The 12,030-nt window shown below is 33.6% G+C and overlaps 1 protein-coding gene and 1 long non-coding RNA gene across 2 annotated transcripts in view; both read right to left on the reverse strand.

Annotated features, from left to right (window-relative positions):
• The window catches only part of LOC139855227 (uncharacterized), a 143,495-nt gene that overhangs the window by 84,590 nt on the left and 46,875 nt on the right, over positions 1–12,030 (reverse strand). The window lies entirely within an intron of this gene.
• Positions 2,383–4,912, reverse strand: LOC139851523 (uncharacterized). The gene is made up of 5 exons (XR_011760640.1): positions 4,789–4,912; positions 3,929–4,034; positions 3,638–3,699; positions 3,456–3,527; positions 2,383–2,521 (listed from the first exon to the last, which is right to left on the reverse strand). It is a non-coding gene; the product is annotated as an uncharacterized lncRNA (long non-coding RNA).

The raw sequence follows: 12,030 nt of genomic DNA on the forward strand, positions 1-12,030 counted from the left end.
ACAACATATTGCACGATATTAGGGTTACCCGGTAATGGGAACCCATATGCGGCCCAACTGGATTACTCCGTTACAGTTTCCAACACACCCTAACCACTATAAGATTTGAACGTGAGACCTCTTACAAGAATATCAGAACCCCAACTACTACCCCAACTACTACTATTTTGTTAACATAATTCCACGTATACTCGCAATTTAGAATAATAAATCTTATATAAGTGATAACTACTTTTAGTTATATTTATTGATTGTGTTTTAGTTCATCTCATTCAATCCTATAGCCAATCTTATAGCACATCGGTATCGCCCTCTGACGTTGAGGTTATGGGTTCAAATCTTGACATAAACATTATGTATATATTCGTGTAAAAAATTCGTATAGGATGTGTGTGTTTGCCTTTAAAAAAAAATATAAAATAAATGATGAGTGCTTTTATTTATAATTTATTGATTGCTTTTTTCTACAACACCTATTATGGTCGGTCTACTTCAAAACTCCGACTAGTTAACTATTCAATAGACTATGTAGAGTTTTACAACACTGAATTCTATATCCTTCAAAATACCCTCCAAATTCATTTATTACCCAGTTTCATCATAAATCATACTCAAAATAAATATATAAATATCCAGCTTAATAAAGTCCCCGAAAAATCTAATCATTGAAGGCAAGGTTACAAGGGGCAAGAGGCTCCCAGACGGCGAAAAAAGTTGAGTTTTGAGGCCACGTTTTGTTGTTGTCTTGTCCTTTGCTTGCGTGGTCTTATTTAGATTTTGCTTAGGTTTGTTCTCGTGCTCGACTTAGGTTGGTTGGATTGCTTCGTGGTTGCCTTTGTTTTGTTCTGTTTAGTTGTAGACTAGGTTTAGATTTTTTGTTCATCTCTTCTGGTTGTCTAGTTCTCTTTCAGATCGAGGTTAGATAGTTTCTGGTAGGCTGGTGTTTGGTAATAGCTTTCTAGTTTCGATCTGAATTGTGTTGCATCATTTGTTGTTAGGTCCTTCATCTTTTGATGATTGGTCTTTGTGTTACTATATTTTCGTTTTTTTGCCAAAAAAATCTAATCATTCTATGAATCTTATCACCCAACTAACACAAACCAAACTCTCCTTGTGAATCTTATCTTTACCTCAAGGATTCGTTTTATTGTTTTATGGGGTTGGGACCATATAAAACAAGTAAAAACACTACCACTAGCTAAGAGAAGGTTGCAATAATATATCTATCATCTCCTTTATAGGTGACGAACGAAGAGGAATAGATGTATCATTCTACTATGTGCTTATATATATATATATATATATATATATATATATATATATATATATATATATATATATATATATATATATATATATTTCGACTATAAGTATACAACATAAATTAAATGCTCCTTATTTTTTTGTATACCAGTAAACAGAGACAATTTGCATAAACAACTCGAGAACAAGATTACTACATTGACAATAACAATATGAGTAACTCTACACGTGCCTACTTATATATGACAGAATTCATGTGTACTCCACTCACATCTAACACATCATATAGCAAATTCCTATCTCCTTCCCATCATCATTAATTTATACTTAATACTCCACTTATATGAGTCAATTTTGGTTTTGTCACAATCATATTGTTAGACCTTATTTTAGGTACATGTTTTTAGGACTTCTAATAATGTCCTAACAATATTTTTTAGTTTAAGAAGTCCACTCATCATCGAGAAATTTATATCAGCGAAAGTTGTTATAGCAAAATCAGTAACTCCGTGTGCCACATAAGTATCCAGATTTACGCTTCAAGATTAAAATATTTACCCTCAAACTTTAATATTACATAAGCATTTATAAATCGAGGAGATTGCAAACAAATACGGAATCCTCCTAAGAGGTGAAGCTTTAGAAAACTTCAAACACCAATAAAACTCAACATCATCTATTTCATAGACAAATGTAATAGACGATCATTTAGTTTATAACTTAGGTGGTTTAATACTAAATAACCAGTAACATTGATGCTTTTGACTCGCGCATAAGCCAAAAGAAGTCTTCTACTACCATTCAAATGTACAAAATACCATTTTTGAAGACGCGTACAGTCTACAGACATAACTTATCACTCAAAAAACAAAGCCTCGCCAATTCACATTCTTGCATTTATGACTTATCAACATCAAACAGATTACTCCAACAAGCAGACTAGACGAAAGCTAAACCGGTAAAATGTGATTCATGTTGTATCGTGTTGGCTTAATATTATGAGACGTTATAGTTATACGTCTAAATAGTCTTATCTGCCTAAAATCACATTATGGTGAATGGATAGTTTGATATACACACAGAAATAGAAAGGATTTGAAATGAGAATTCGGTAAAACTTGTCATTTTTAGGTCAGTAGTTAAAGGGAAGCAATTACCTTGTTTCATCCTGAAGATAATCCTTTAGTGTATCCCCCATTGAAAGAACAAGGTGCTTGCAAGAAAGATTGCCCTTTCCAAGAAAAGCGTATTCATCAACCTGCATTTTAGTTGCAGTTCAAACAGACATTATTATCAGAATGAATATTATCACTATTAATCTTATTCAGAAGAGCTATTAATTAAAAATTTTGATCTGAGAGTCTGTTTAGACAACATATTAAAATGTTATCTTAACAATTTTAAGATTAAAATAAACTAAACCAACAGTGTAAAATAAAAGAAAAAACTGTGCATTAATAGAAGGCTAAAACAAGCATACTACCAAACGTTTTGACATGAAAAAAAAAAAAAAAAAAAAAAAAAAAAAAAAAAAGATTTGACCAAAAGAAGAATTCTGATTACCTGTGTACAATGCTAGTTATCTTACAGTACCTTAATGTAATAGTACAGTTAAATTTAGGGTCTGTTTACTTTTTTCTTCAATAAGTCCTAAATGGATATAATAGCGTAATGGATATTGATAGAACTTGCGGGCATAGCCCAACGGTTCTCCCCATGTACTTTGTGTCATGGAATAGGGAGAGGTCATGGTTGGATCCTTAGGGATGACATGATTTTCTTTAAAACAATTGAACACCAATAATGGTGGTATAAATTGACCCTATAGGGAAGTTTTACTGGATTCGTTCACGGACCTCTACCCAGGAACACTGCCCGAATGGATGTGTTCCTGGGTACCGTCGATCGGGTTCGGGTTTCCGCCCAAACGTGTGTGATACGTGCAAATGATGAGGGTCGTTGAAATAAATGATCTACTGATGCCAAAAAATCGTCGCTCAAAAAAAAATTCTTGTCTCCTATTTTGATCAAAATCTGAAAAGGTAAAAAAGTGAAAAGCAAAATCACGTACTACAAATGACTCGTTAAGTCGTTATCAATCTAATTTGTTAGCAGAAAAATAGAAGATTGGATCATTCATTTATCAGAGCAGCAAAGAAACAGCAAGGGATATAATTGTTTGTTAGACATACATCGACATGTCTTCACATTGTTTTAAAACAAGATGCCTGTCATCTCCTTCACCGACAGATTGATAAGAAAATCTTGCATACAAACAAGAAAGTTTGTTACATTCAGACAACTGCAAAAAAAAAAAAGGTGAAAAGCAGACTAGCCAATACAGAATATAATAATAGGACCAAAAAGATGATACCCAAATATATCAGCTAGGCGGTGCAACAGGCGATTCATTGGCTCCATCTCACCTAATCTAATCTACAATCTACAATACAGCATAATATAAGGACTACTTATATCTTTGTATACCAGCAAAAAGAGACAACTAGCATAAACAACTAAATAACATGATTACTACATTGAGAATAACAAAATGAGTAATGCTATATATGCACAAATCAAGACTACTCCACTCAACATCTAACAGATCATATATTACATTTTTCTCTCCTTTCCATTTTCGTTGATTTAAGGGAAACAGTTATACCTTGTTTCATCGTGAAGCAAAATCCACTAACATATCCTCCACTGAAAGAACAAGGTGCCTGCAACAAAGATTGTCCTTTACAAGAGAAGCTAGTTAGTTCTTCAACCTGCAATTTTAGTTGCAATTCAACCACACGTTATTATCAGAAAAAATATGATGACTATTAATCTTCTTCACGGGAGCTATTAAGTAATAATTTAGATCTGAGAGTTTGTTTGGATAACATATTAAAATTAAATGTTATTTAAAGAAAAATAAAATATAAAATAAACAACGTTGAAATAGAGAACTAAAACAAAAAGTGTAAATACAATAAAAGAAAAAACATTAATAGAAGGCTAAAAGCAGTTGACCATTTTAAAAAATGTTTTGACCAAAACAAGAACTCCAATTGCCAGGGCACGATGCTAGTTATCTTACACTAGCTTAGTGTTATAGTATAGTTTAGGAAGTAATTTTGACATAGTAGATATCATATTTTGTATACAGGTGGGAGAAAAAAACAACTAAGCAAACAATGTACACCTACAACCAACTATTTTGACACTATGATAAAATATAACAATATGCAAGTTTGATGGATCTATATGTAAGACTGCAAACACCAAGCTCTTCCTACCAATCATCATCTTATAATTAATTATGCAATTAAAAAACAAATATTTAAGTCAAAGACCTCATATCCATAAGAAAAGAATTAAGCATATAAGATACTCCACCCCCCCCCACCCCAACCCTCCCCCCCCCCCCCCCCCCCCCCCCCCTTCTTCCTCTTACCCTGCAAACTTACAAATACATTACCCTGCAAACTACAACATAGATCACAATTGGAATGATTTGTAGAAAAATAAGAACTTTACCATCGAGAATTGAGTGAGACTCATGTTATAAATTAACAGTTTTATACCAATTTGTTGATTTTTCTGGTAATTTGACGAAACCCTAACTTCGTGTGAACGAAATTTTGATGATTTGGAATTCTTACGGAGTATTTGTTTCTGGTTTCGTATGTGGAAGGATTTGTGGGACATCTTAAATGACCCTTTTGACCTTATTGCTTTAGGGCTTCAACTTGATGCCCGAAGTCTCAAATTGGGCTAGTAAAGTAGTTCCTTTTGGGGCCAGTTTTTGAAATGACCATTCTGGCCTTATGCTACGAGGATAAGCATGTGAATAAATTGAAAGAACAGATAAAATTTATGTATGTTCTTGTTCATGTCATTGATAACATATGTTTGATCGTAAACATAACACACGTATACAAACGAATATATGGATTAGTTCTCAATCTACGGCTTAGAATTTAGAAATTATAAAAACTCTCCTAATTTGAATAAAATTATCAAATAAAGATATAAAGTAAAATTTTGAATTTAGATAACAATATAAACTTGAAGTACAGAAAAGTTTTACGTCATCAAGTTACCCGTCTTTTGTATAATAATATGATAAAATTACGCTCGTCGTCCCTCAACTTGTTCCCAACCTTCATGGGTTGTCCCTAATCTTTCTTTTTTTGCTGAGTTCGTCCCTAAACTTCAATTCTGTAACCCATGTCGTCCTTCTGTCTACAAGCCGTTTAAAGATTCTGTTAACCTTGATTTTGTGCCTCTCACGTGAAGGTATTTCAGTCTTTTAATTATTGAGGGGCGACGAGTGTGAGTTTCACATCATTCAAATACCCCATTTGTGTGTGATTAATCGCCATTCTCACCTCCCCTAATTCTAGCCCTAATTTTTTTTCTTTGGTTTACAACAATGGTAACAAAGTTCTATGAAATTCGTGAACCAGATGTTCACTACGATATTGATCAGCTATATGGTAAGTATTACACCATTAATCGTATTTTTATTATAGCAGTTGAATTTAATTTTGTAACCTAAATTTTGTTTATGTTTTGCAGAACATACAACTACTTTGTTTACTATAAATTTTCATCATGGTGGTAAGTTCACTGATGCTCCTGGAAGGAAATATATAGATGGAAAGGTAACCTACATTGATGCCCTCGATACAGACTTCTTTTCATATCATGAACTAGGTGATATTATTCAGGATATAGGTTATAATGGTCACGATGTCATAATATTTCACTTTTTAAAGACTGAATTTGATCTGGATTATGGATTGGAACCTTTAGGAAGTGATGAGGATATTAGACTCTTGAGTAAGTTTGTAAAGGAAGTTAAGGTAATTGGTGTCTATTATTGAACATCGTATGAAACCCAAAGTAAACTCATTTAGGAGTCCAACTGGTAAAGTTCAATTTGTGTTAGAAGAGATTGCCGATGAAGAAACTCCACCTGTTATGAGTAAGAAATCAACAAAAAAACAACCGGTTCATTGTGTCCAAAGAAGTTGTTGTGGTTGTTAAAGGATAGTGGTGTAGTCAGGCATACTCCTATTGTTGATGGATACACTCAAGCAAGTCAAGTAATCAATGATAGTGACCCACTTCATAATTTCCAACAGAATGAGCTGCACAGTGATGCTAGTGAGAGTGATCCAAATGATAATGAGTGTGATAGTGATAGTGAAGACAGAACGAGGGTGAAGAACAGAATGAGGGTGAAGATCAGAATGAGGATGACCTGAACTGACAGTGAGGATGATGACTATTTACATGATAATGATATTGAAGATGTTGAGGTTGATATGCAACACTTTAAGTTCAGTGTTGATAAAGATGTGGAGTTTATGGGTTCTGGTCATCAAGAAAATGTTGAAACTGAAAACACTGAAGTTAATGAGTCAATTTATGAGTTGAACAATGATGACTTTGATTCTGGAGATGAGGATGACATTAGGAAGAAAAAACCTAAGGATCTGAAACAACAAGAGATGCAAGGTAAAGATCTTCGTAAGACTTTCTTTTGTCTTGGCCAAGAGTTTGGTACTGCAGATGAGGTAAAGCAATATGTTGACTTGCATGCAATTGAAACCAGAAGAAATTTAGTTTCTATAAAAAATGACAAAAAAAGAATTAGGGTTGGTTGTGAAGGTTCTATTCCAGTTTTTAAAAATGATGTATGTGTGGGGGTTAAAAAGTGTGACTTTGGTCAAACTTCTAAGCATGTGAACACTTGAACCACAAAGGATGTAATAAATGCTTTTGAACATATGGACAACAATAAAGCTGACAAAAAGTTCTTCAAAAGATGGAATAAATGCAATTGACCACATGAAAAAGAGAACGAGAGTGAGGGATCCATGATTTAATTTAGACAAAATTACGCCCGTCGTCCTTGAACTTGTATCGAAATTACTGACGTCGTCCTTAATCTTTTTTTTTTGCTTGGGTCGTCACTTAGCTATCAAAAAATAACGCCCGTCATCCTTCCGTTTCATTACCGTCAAAACTTACCGTCAACTTGAAGCATGTGACAAACATGTGAGGGTAGTTTAGTCTTTTAATAACTATAAATTAAATAAATTAATTTATCATTTCTTTTTTCTTTTATTTTCTCTTTTTCTGTTTTCTCTTTTAAAACCTAATAACTTCTTACTGTACCCTTTGATATCTACCCCCATTTTCTTCTCAGACCCAATCGTTCATCATCATCTTTGTGATAAGATCCCAAATCAAACTCTACTTTTTCCCTTTTTTACTCCTTTAAAGACAGAAGAAAACCCTAGATCGTTTTCCTTCTCTCTGCAACTGTCGCCACCTCTTCCTACGATGATGTTGGCAAATAACCTCCAGTCGTTGCCGGCAGATTGCAGTGGTTCTGGTGGTTGTGATGTGGTGGGTTACGGCCAATTGCGTTCTTTCATCTCCAACCGTTTGATGGTGTTAGATTAAGGGTTTGTAAAGACAACTCAGATGAGCAGTAGCACGCACGCATGAATTGATCAAAGGTAGTCTGTAGACCTCAATTCAGAAATTAAAACCATGCTTCCATTTACTACTGCTACTCTATTTAATTTTCCATGAAACAGAGGATACAGTATCATATATCAATATTAATAATATAATATAATTAATAATTTAATAATAATTAATTAATTAATAATAAACTATTAAAAGAAAAAGGTTGGCTGAAAATGAAATGTGCAAGAGTGAGGACAGAAACATGAACGGTCGAGTGAAAAAGATGATAATTTTATGAAGAAACATGAATGGATCATATGATCAGTTGCAACCACCAATTGTTTACTCTTGATTTATATTTGATTTTATATTTTAGTTTGGATTTGGATTTGGATTTGTTAAGATACTTTCATTTATAATTTTGTAATGTAAAAATGAGAAGGTTAGGTGAAGAAAAATTAGGGTTTTTGAATTATTGGGGATGAAGATGAAGATAAAGGGAAGAAAGATAAAATTACGTCCTTGTATTATAAAAGAGATAAAATGACATAATTGCCCTCACATGTTTGACAAATGCTTCAGTTTAACAGAGGAAAGAGACGGCAACTAAACAGAAGGACGACGAGCGTTATTTTTTGAAAGTTTAGTGACGACGAGAGCAAAAAAAAAAGTTTAAGGACGACGTCAGTGATTTCGATACAAGTTCAAGAACGACGGGAGTAATTTTGTCTTTAATTTATGATTAAGTGCTTTTTTTATTTGTGTCCATTTTTATCATTTAATCATTTTTTAACATCTCCATCTACTTTGCCAAACACCTAATATATTTAAAAAGCTCCGAGTATCAGCTACCAGCTTTCAGCTTTCAGCTCCAGCTACGAGCTAATATTGCCAAACATACCCTAAGTGGCCTTTGTTTTCATCAGTATCTATCGATGTAGAGCATGTTTAGCAAAACTAGCTGGAAGCTTAGCTGAAAGATGGTAGGTAGAAGCTGGTAGCTAAAATTTTTTTGATATATTTATGTGTGTTGGTAAATAGCTGAAGCTGTTAAAAATAATGATAAAAATGTACACGAGAAAAAAAAAACAGTTAATGTTAAGCTTGTAAATGTTACAACGATTCAAATCATGTGAATTTATATACTATATACTAGTAATATATAATAAATTGACATGTATATATTTATGTACTATATACTAGTATACTAGTAATATGATAATAAAGATAAACAATAGAGAATTGAGACTCTTCAATTTTCAGTTTGAGATTCATATGATCAATCGTGTTTTTGTGTGTAAGTAATATAATGATGAGTTATCCAAAAAATAATGTTTAAGTAAATAAAAGGAATATGTAGTTGGGTGTTACATGGGATACCCAGCGTTATAAAACGTACGCTTGTGAATATAGAGTTAAAAATGAGCTTTTTGACACTTCAAAAAGCTATAACCTCTTTAATTTAATCAAACAGAGCTTTTTATTAAGTAGGAGTTTTTTCATAAAAGCTAAAAGCTTCAAAAAAAAAAAAAAAAAAAAAAAAAAAAAAAAACAAACTTTGTGCCAAACATGCTCATAAACAAAGAGAGCAGAGGATAGCCTTTTACTAGTAATCACAGTTTACATTTGAAGGAGAAAGAAATAAACAGTCCTCCTTTTCCACTTTATCGTTTCCCCCTTTTACATTTCAACTGCATATTCTTTACCAACTTACAACATTATCATATATAATCAATCCTTATAACGTCGTGTTAATTTGTTACGGAGTATAACGGATCAAAAACTAAATAAACATATATGATTTTTTTTTCAGTTAATGAAATACCTTTTTTTTGTTGTTGTTGTTTATTGGTGATTATAAAGGAGTCGATGTCTTGTTCCCCTAAGTTAATCAAGCCTTTATTTGTCTCTACTACTTTTATCTCTGGAGCAACCACAAACCCGTTGGTGAAAACTGATAGTTCCGGACATTCTTTGATTACCAATGTACTCAATGATGGCAACACAAAATCCTTTTCCCTTAGGCAAAATCCTTTTAAATACTTAAGATGTTCAAGTTTTAAGGACTTCAGACTTGGGCAACACTTTTCTCCGAGAGTCATCATCTTCAATAACAATTTCACGAATACATATACAACCAGTGACATGTAGCTCTTGGAGTTGCATGAGACTACCAACCATCGAAGTTGTAATTACATGTCGTAAAATTCTGCAATTGTGAATAGAAAGTCTTGTTAGGTTGGGTAACTCAAGTTGTCTCCACTGATTGCTCTTCCATAAATATTGCAAACTTCTCAGTTCTTCCAAGTGCACTTCTCTTAGCTTCGGAAGTTTCACAACAGTTGTTTGTGATTCGTTGTTAAATTCACTATGCGTCACTTCCAATTCTACTTCAAAAATCGTATATGCACTTTTACACGTCTTTGCGTGAATCTTTTGGAGATTTTGCAGTTGTAGCAACTCGTTGGATGCTACGATCACTTTGCTGCTTGCGTTTTCCACATTTAATTCTTTAATATCCTGTAAAGAGGGAGGTTTCTCATCATTTGAAATTGTAGGGCCAGAGGTCGTACTCTCTAAATTCGGGGATGTGATCTGCACAAACATGTATATAATAAAAATGATTATTAAAGAAAGATGGAACAATTTAATTTCATAGTTACATAATGCATGATGAATAAAACTGTACCCGAGGTAAAGCAGCAGCCGTCATAAAGAAGTTATAATGTTCAGGAGTCAATTTACCAAAGATTGGATGTTTCACGTAGTTGAGCCTCGGAGCTATTGACTTAGTACGTGTGAAAGCACTTATTTTGGGGCATTGTTCAATGTAAAAATCATTCAAAAGTGGCCATTGGAATTCTTTTATCCCTGAGAAGAAACCTTCAAGGTTTGACAGAGAGAGCAGTTCAATTACTTCCAGACATGGAAACACCACAACCACCTTACGTGATGCACTTTGCTTTCTTCTTCTTCTTCTTTCCTCACAATCATTTTCAATGCCTTGTAACATTTTATTCTTATCTCTTTGAGTTTCTTAAGGCTTTCAAGTGTGGAAAATGTGAATATATATTCCAAACTGTCACAATTACTGATATGCATTATCTTTAGGTTTGATAGTTTATGAGCAGTAACGTTTCCAAGTCGTGGAATTGAACGAGTAGCACCAGTTCCTTGGTCAGAGATAGTACCATATTGACATCCATTGTCGTTCTCTACTATAGTTGCAAATATCTCCTTCATTGACTTGCAGTCTTCTATCACCATCTTTTCAACCATTACCCTTTGCCCTGCTGTATAAGATGGAATCACACTTGACAAACCATCACAAAACGATATATGAATCACTCGAGAGTATAGGCATAAGGACCAGTAAATGACACCCACTCAAGGAACCTGTAACCAAAAAATGCTAATTATATTAACTAGTTGTGGAGCCCTCGCTTCGCGCCGGGGGTTCCGTTTTGAATGCGAGTTAAAAAAAAAGTCTTGATCTATTTTGTAAAAAAAGAATTTTTTTTGACATCTAACATTGAAGGGTTGTTCCTTTTGTGAAAGTTGAGTTGATCTATTTTGTAAAACAGAATGTTTTTCGACATCTTTTGGTATCATTGAAGGGTTGTTCCTTTTATGAAAGTTGTCATTTTTATCGTTGAGGAAGAAAAAAAAAAGTTAGTTGATTTTTTTGTAAAAAAGAATTTTTTTCGACATCTTTTGGTAACATTGAAGGGTTGGTTCTTTTACGAAAGTTGCTTCTTTTATCGGTGAAGACAAAAAAAAAAGTGAAATGACGAGAATACTCCTAATTACTATTGGTGAATACTGCTACGGTGTTTTGTCTATTAGATATATAGATAATAATAAAGCTTACTTATAGGTAACATGAAAGGACAAGAGCAAAACAGCGTGGCACTAGTATGTCTTTTTGTCCCCTTACGTGACACTAAGGGACAAAAACTTACACGTATAAATAGACGTAACTCTAGCTGAAAACCGACGACATATATCACAATATTCACTCTCAAGAAAGAAAACTATCCTCTCAACATATAATTCATACTCGTCATTAAGAGACTTGTTAATTACCGATCTTACCCGCGCAACCGGAACACACACTTCACACTCTTTACGGTTTCAGGTAACGTTCTTTGAACATAAATCCTAACACCGTCCCTGAGCCATCAATGCCGGCTAACCCGAATGATGGCGGGTCATGTTTAACCACCCTTTCTGAAATCATATCTCGTACTAGGGTTACTCACGGTGCTCCGGACCGGAGAGTTAAACTTA

This window comes from Rutidosis leptorrhynchoides, chromosome 6 (genome assembly GCF_046630445.1).
Source record: "Rutidosis leptorrhynchoides isolate AG116_Rl617_1_P2 chromosome 6, CSIRO_AGI_Rlap_v1, whole genome shotgun sequence".
NCBI lineage: Eukaryota > Viridiplantae > Streptophyta > Magnoliopsida > Asterales > Asteraceae > Rutidosis > Rutidosis leptorrhynchoides.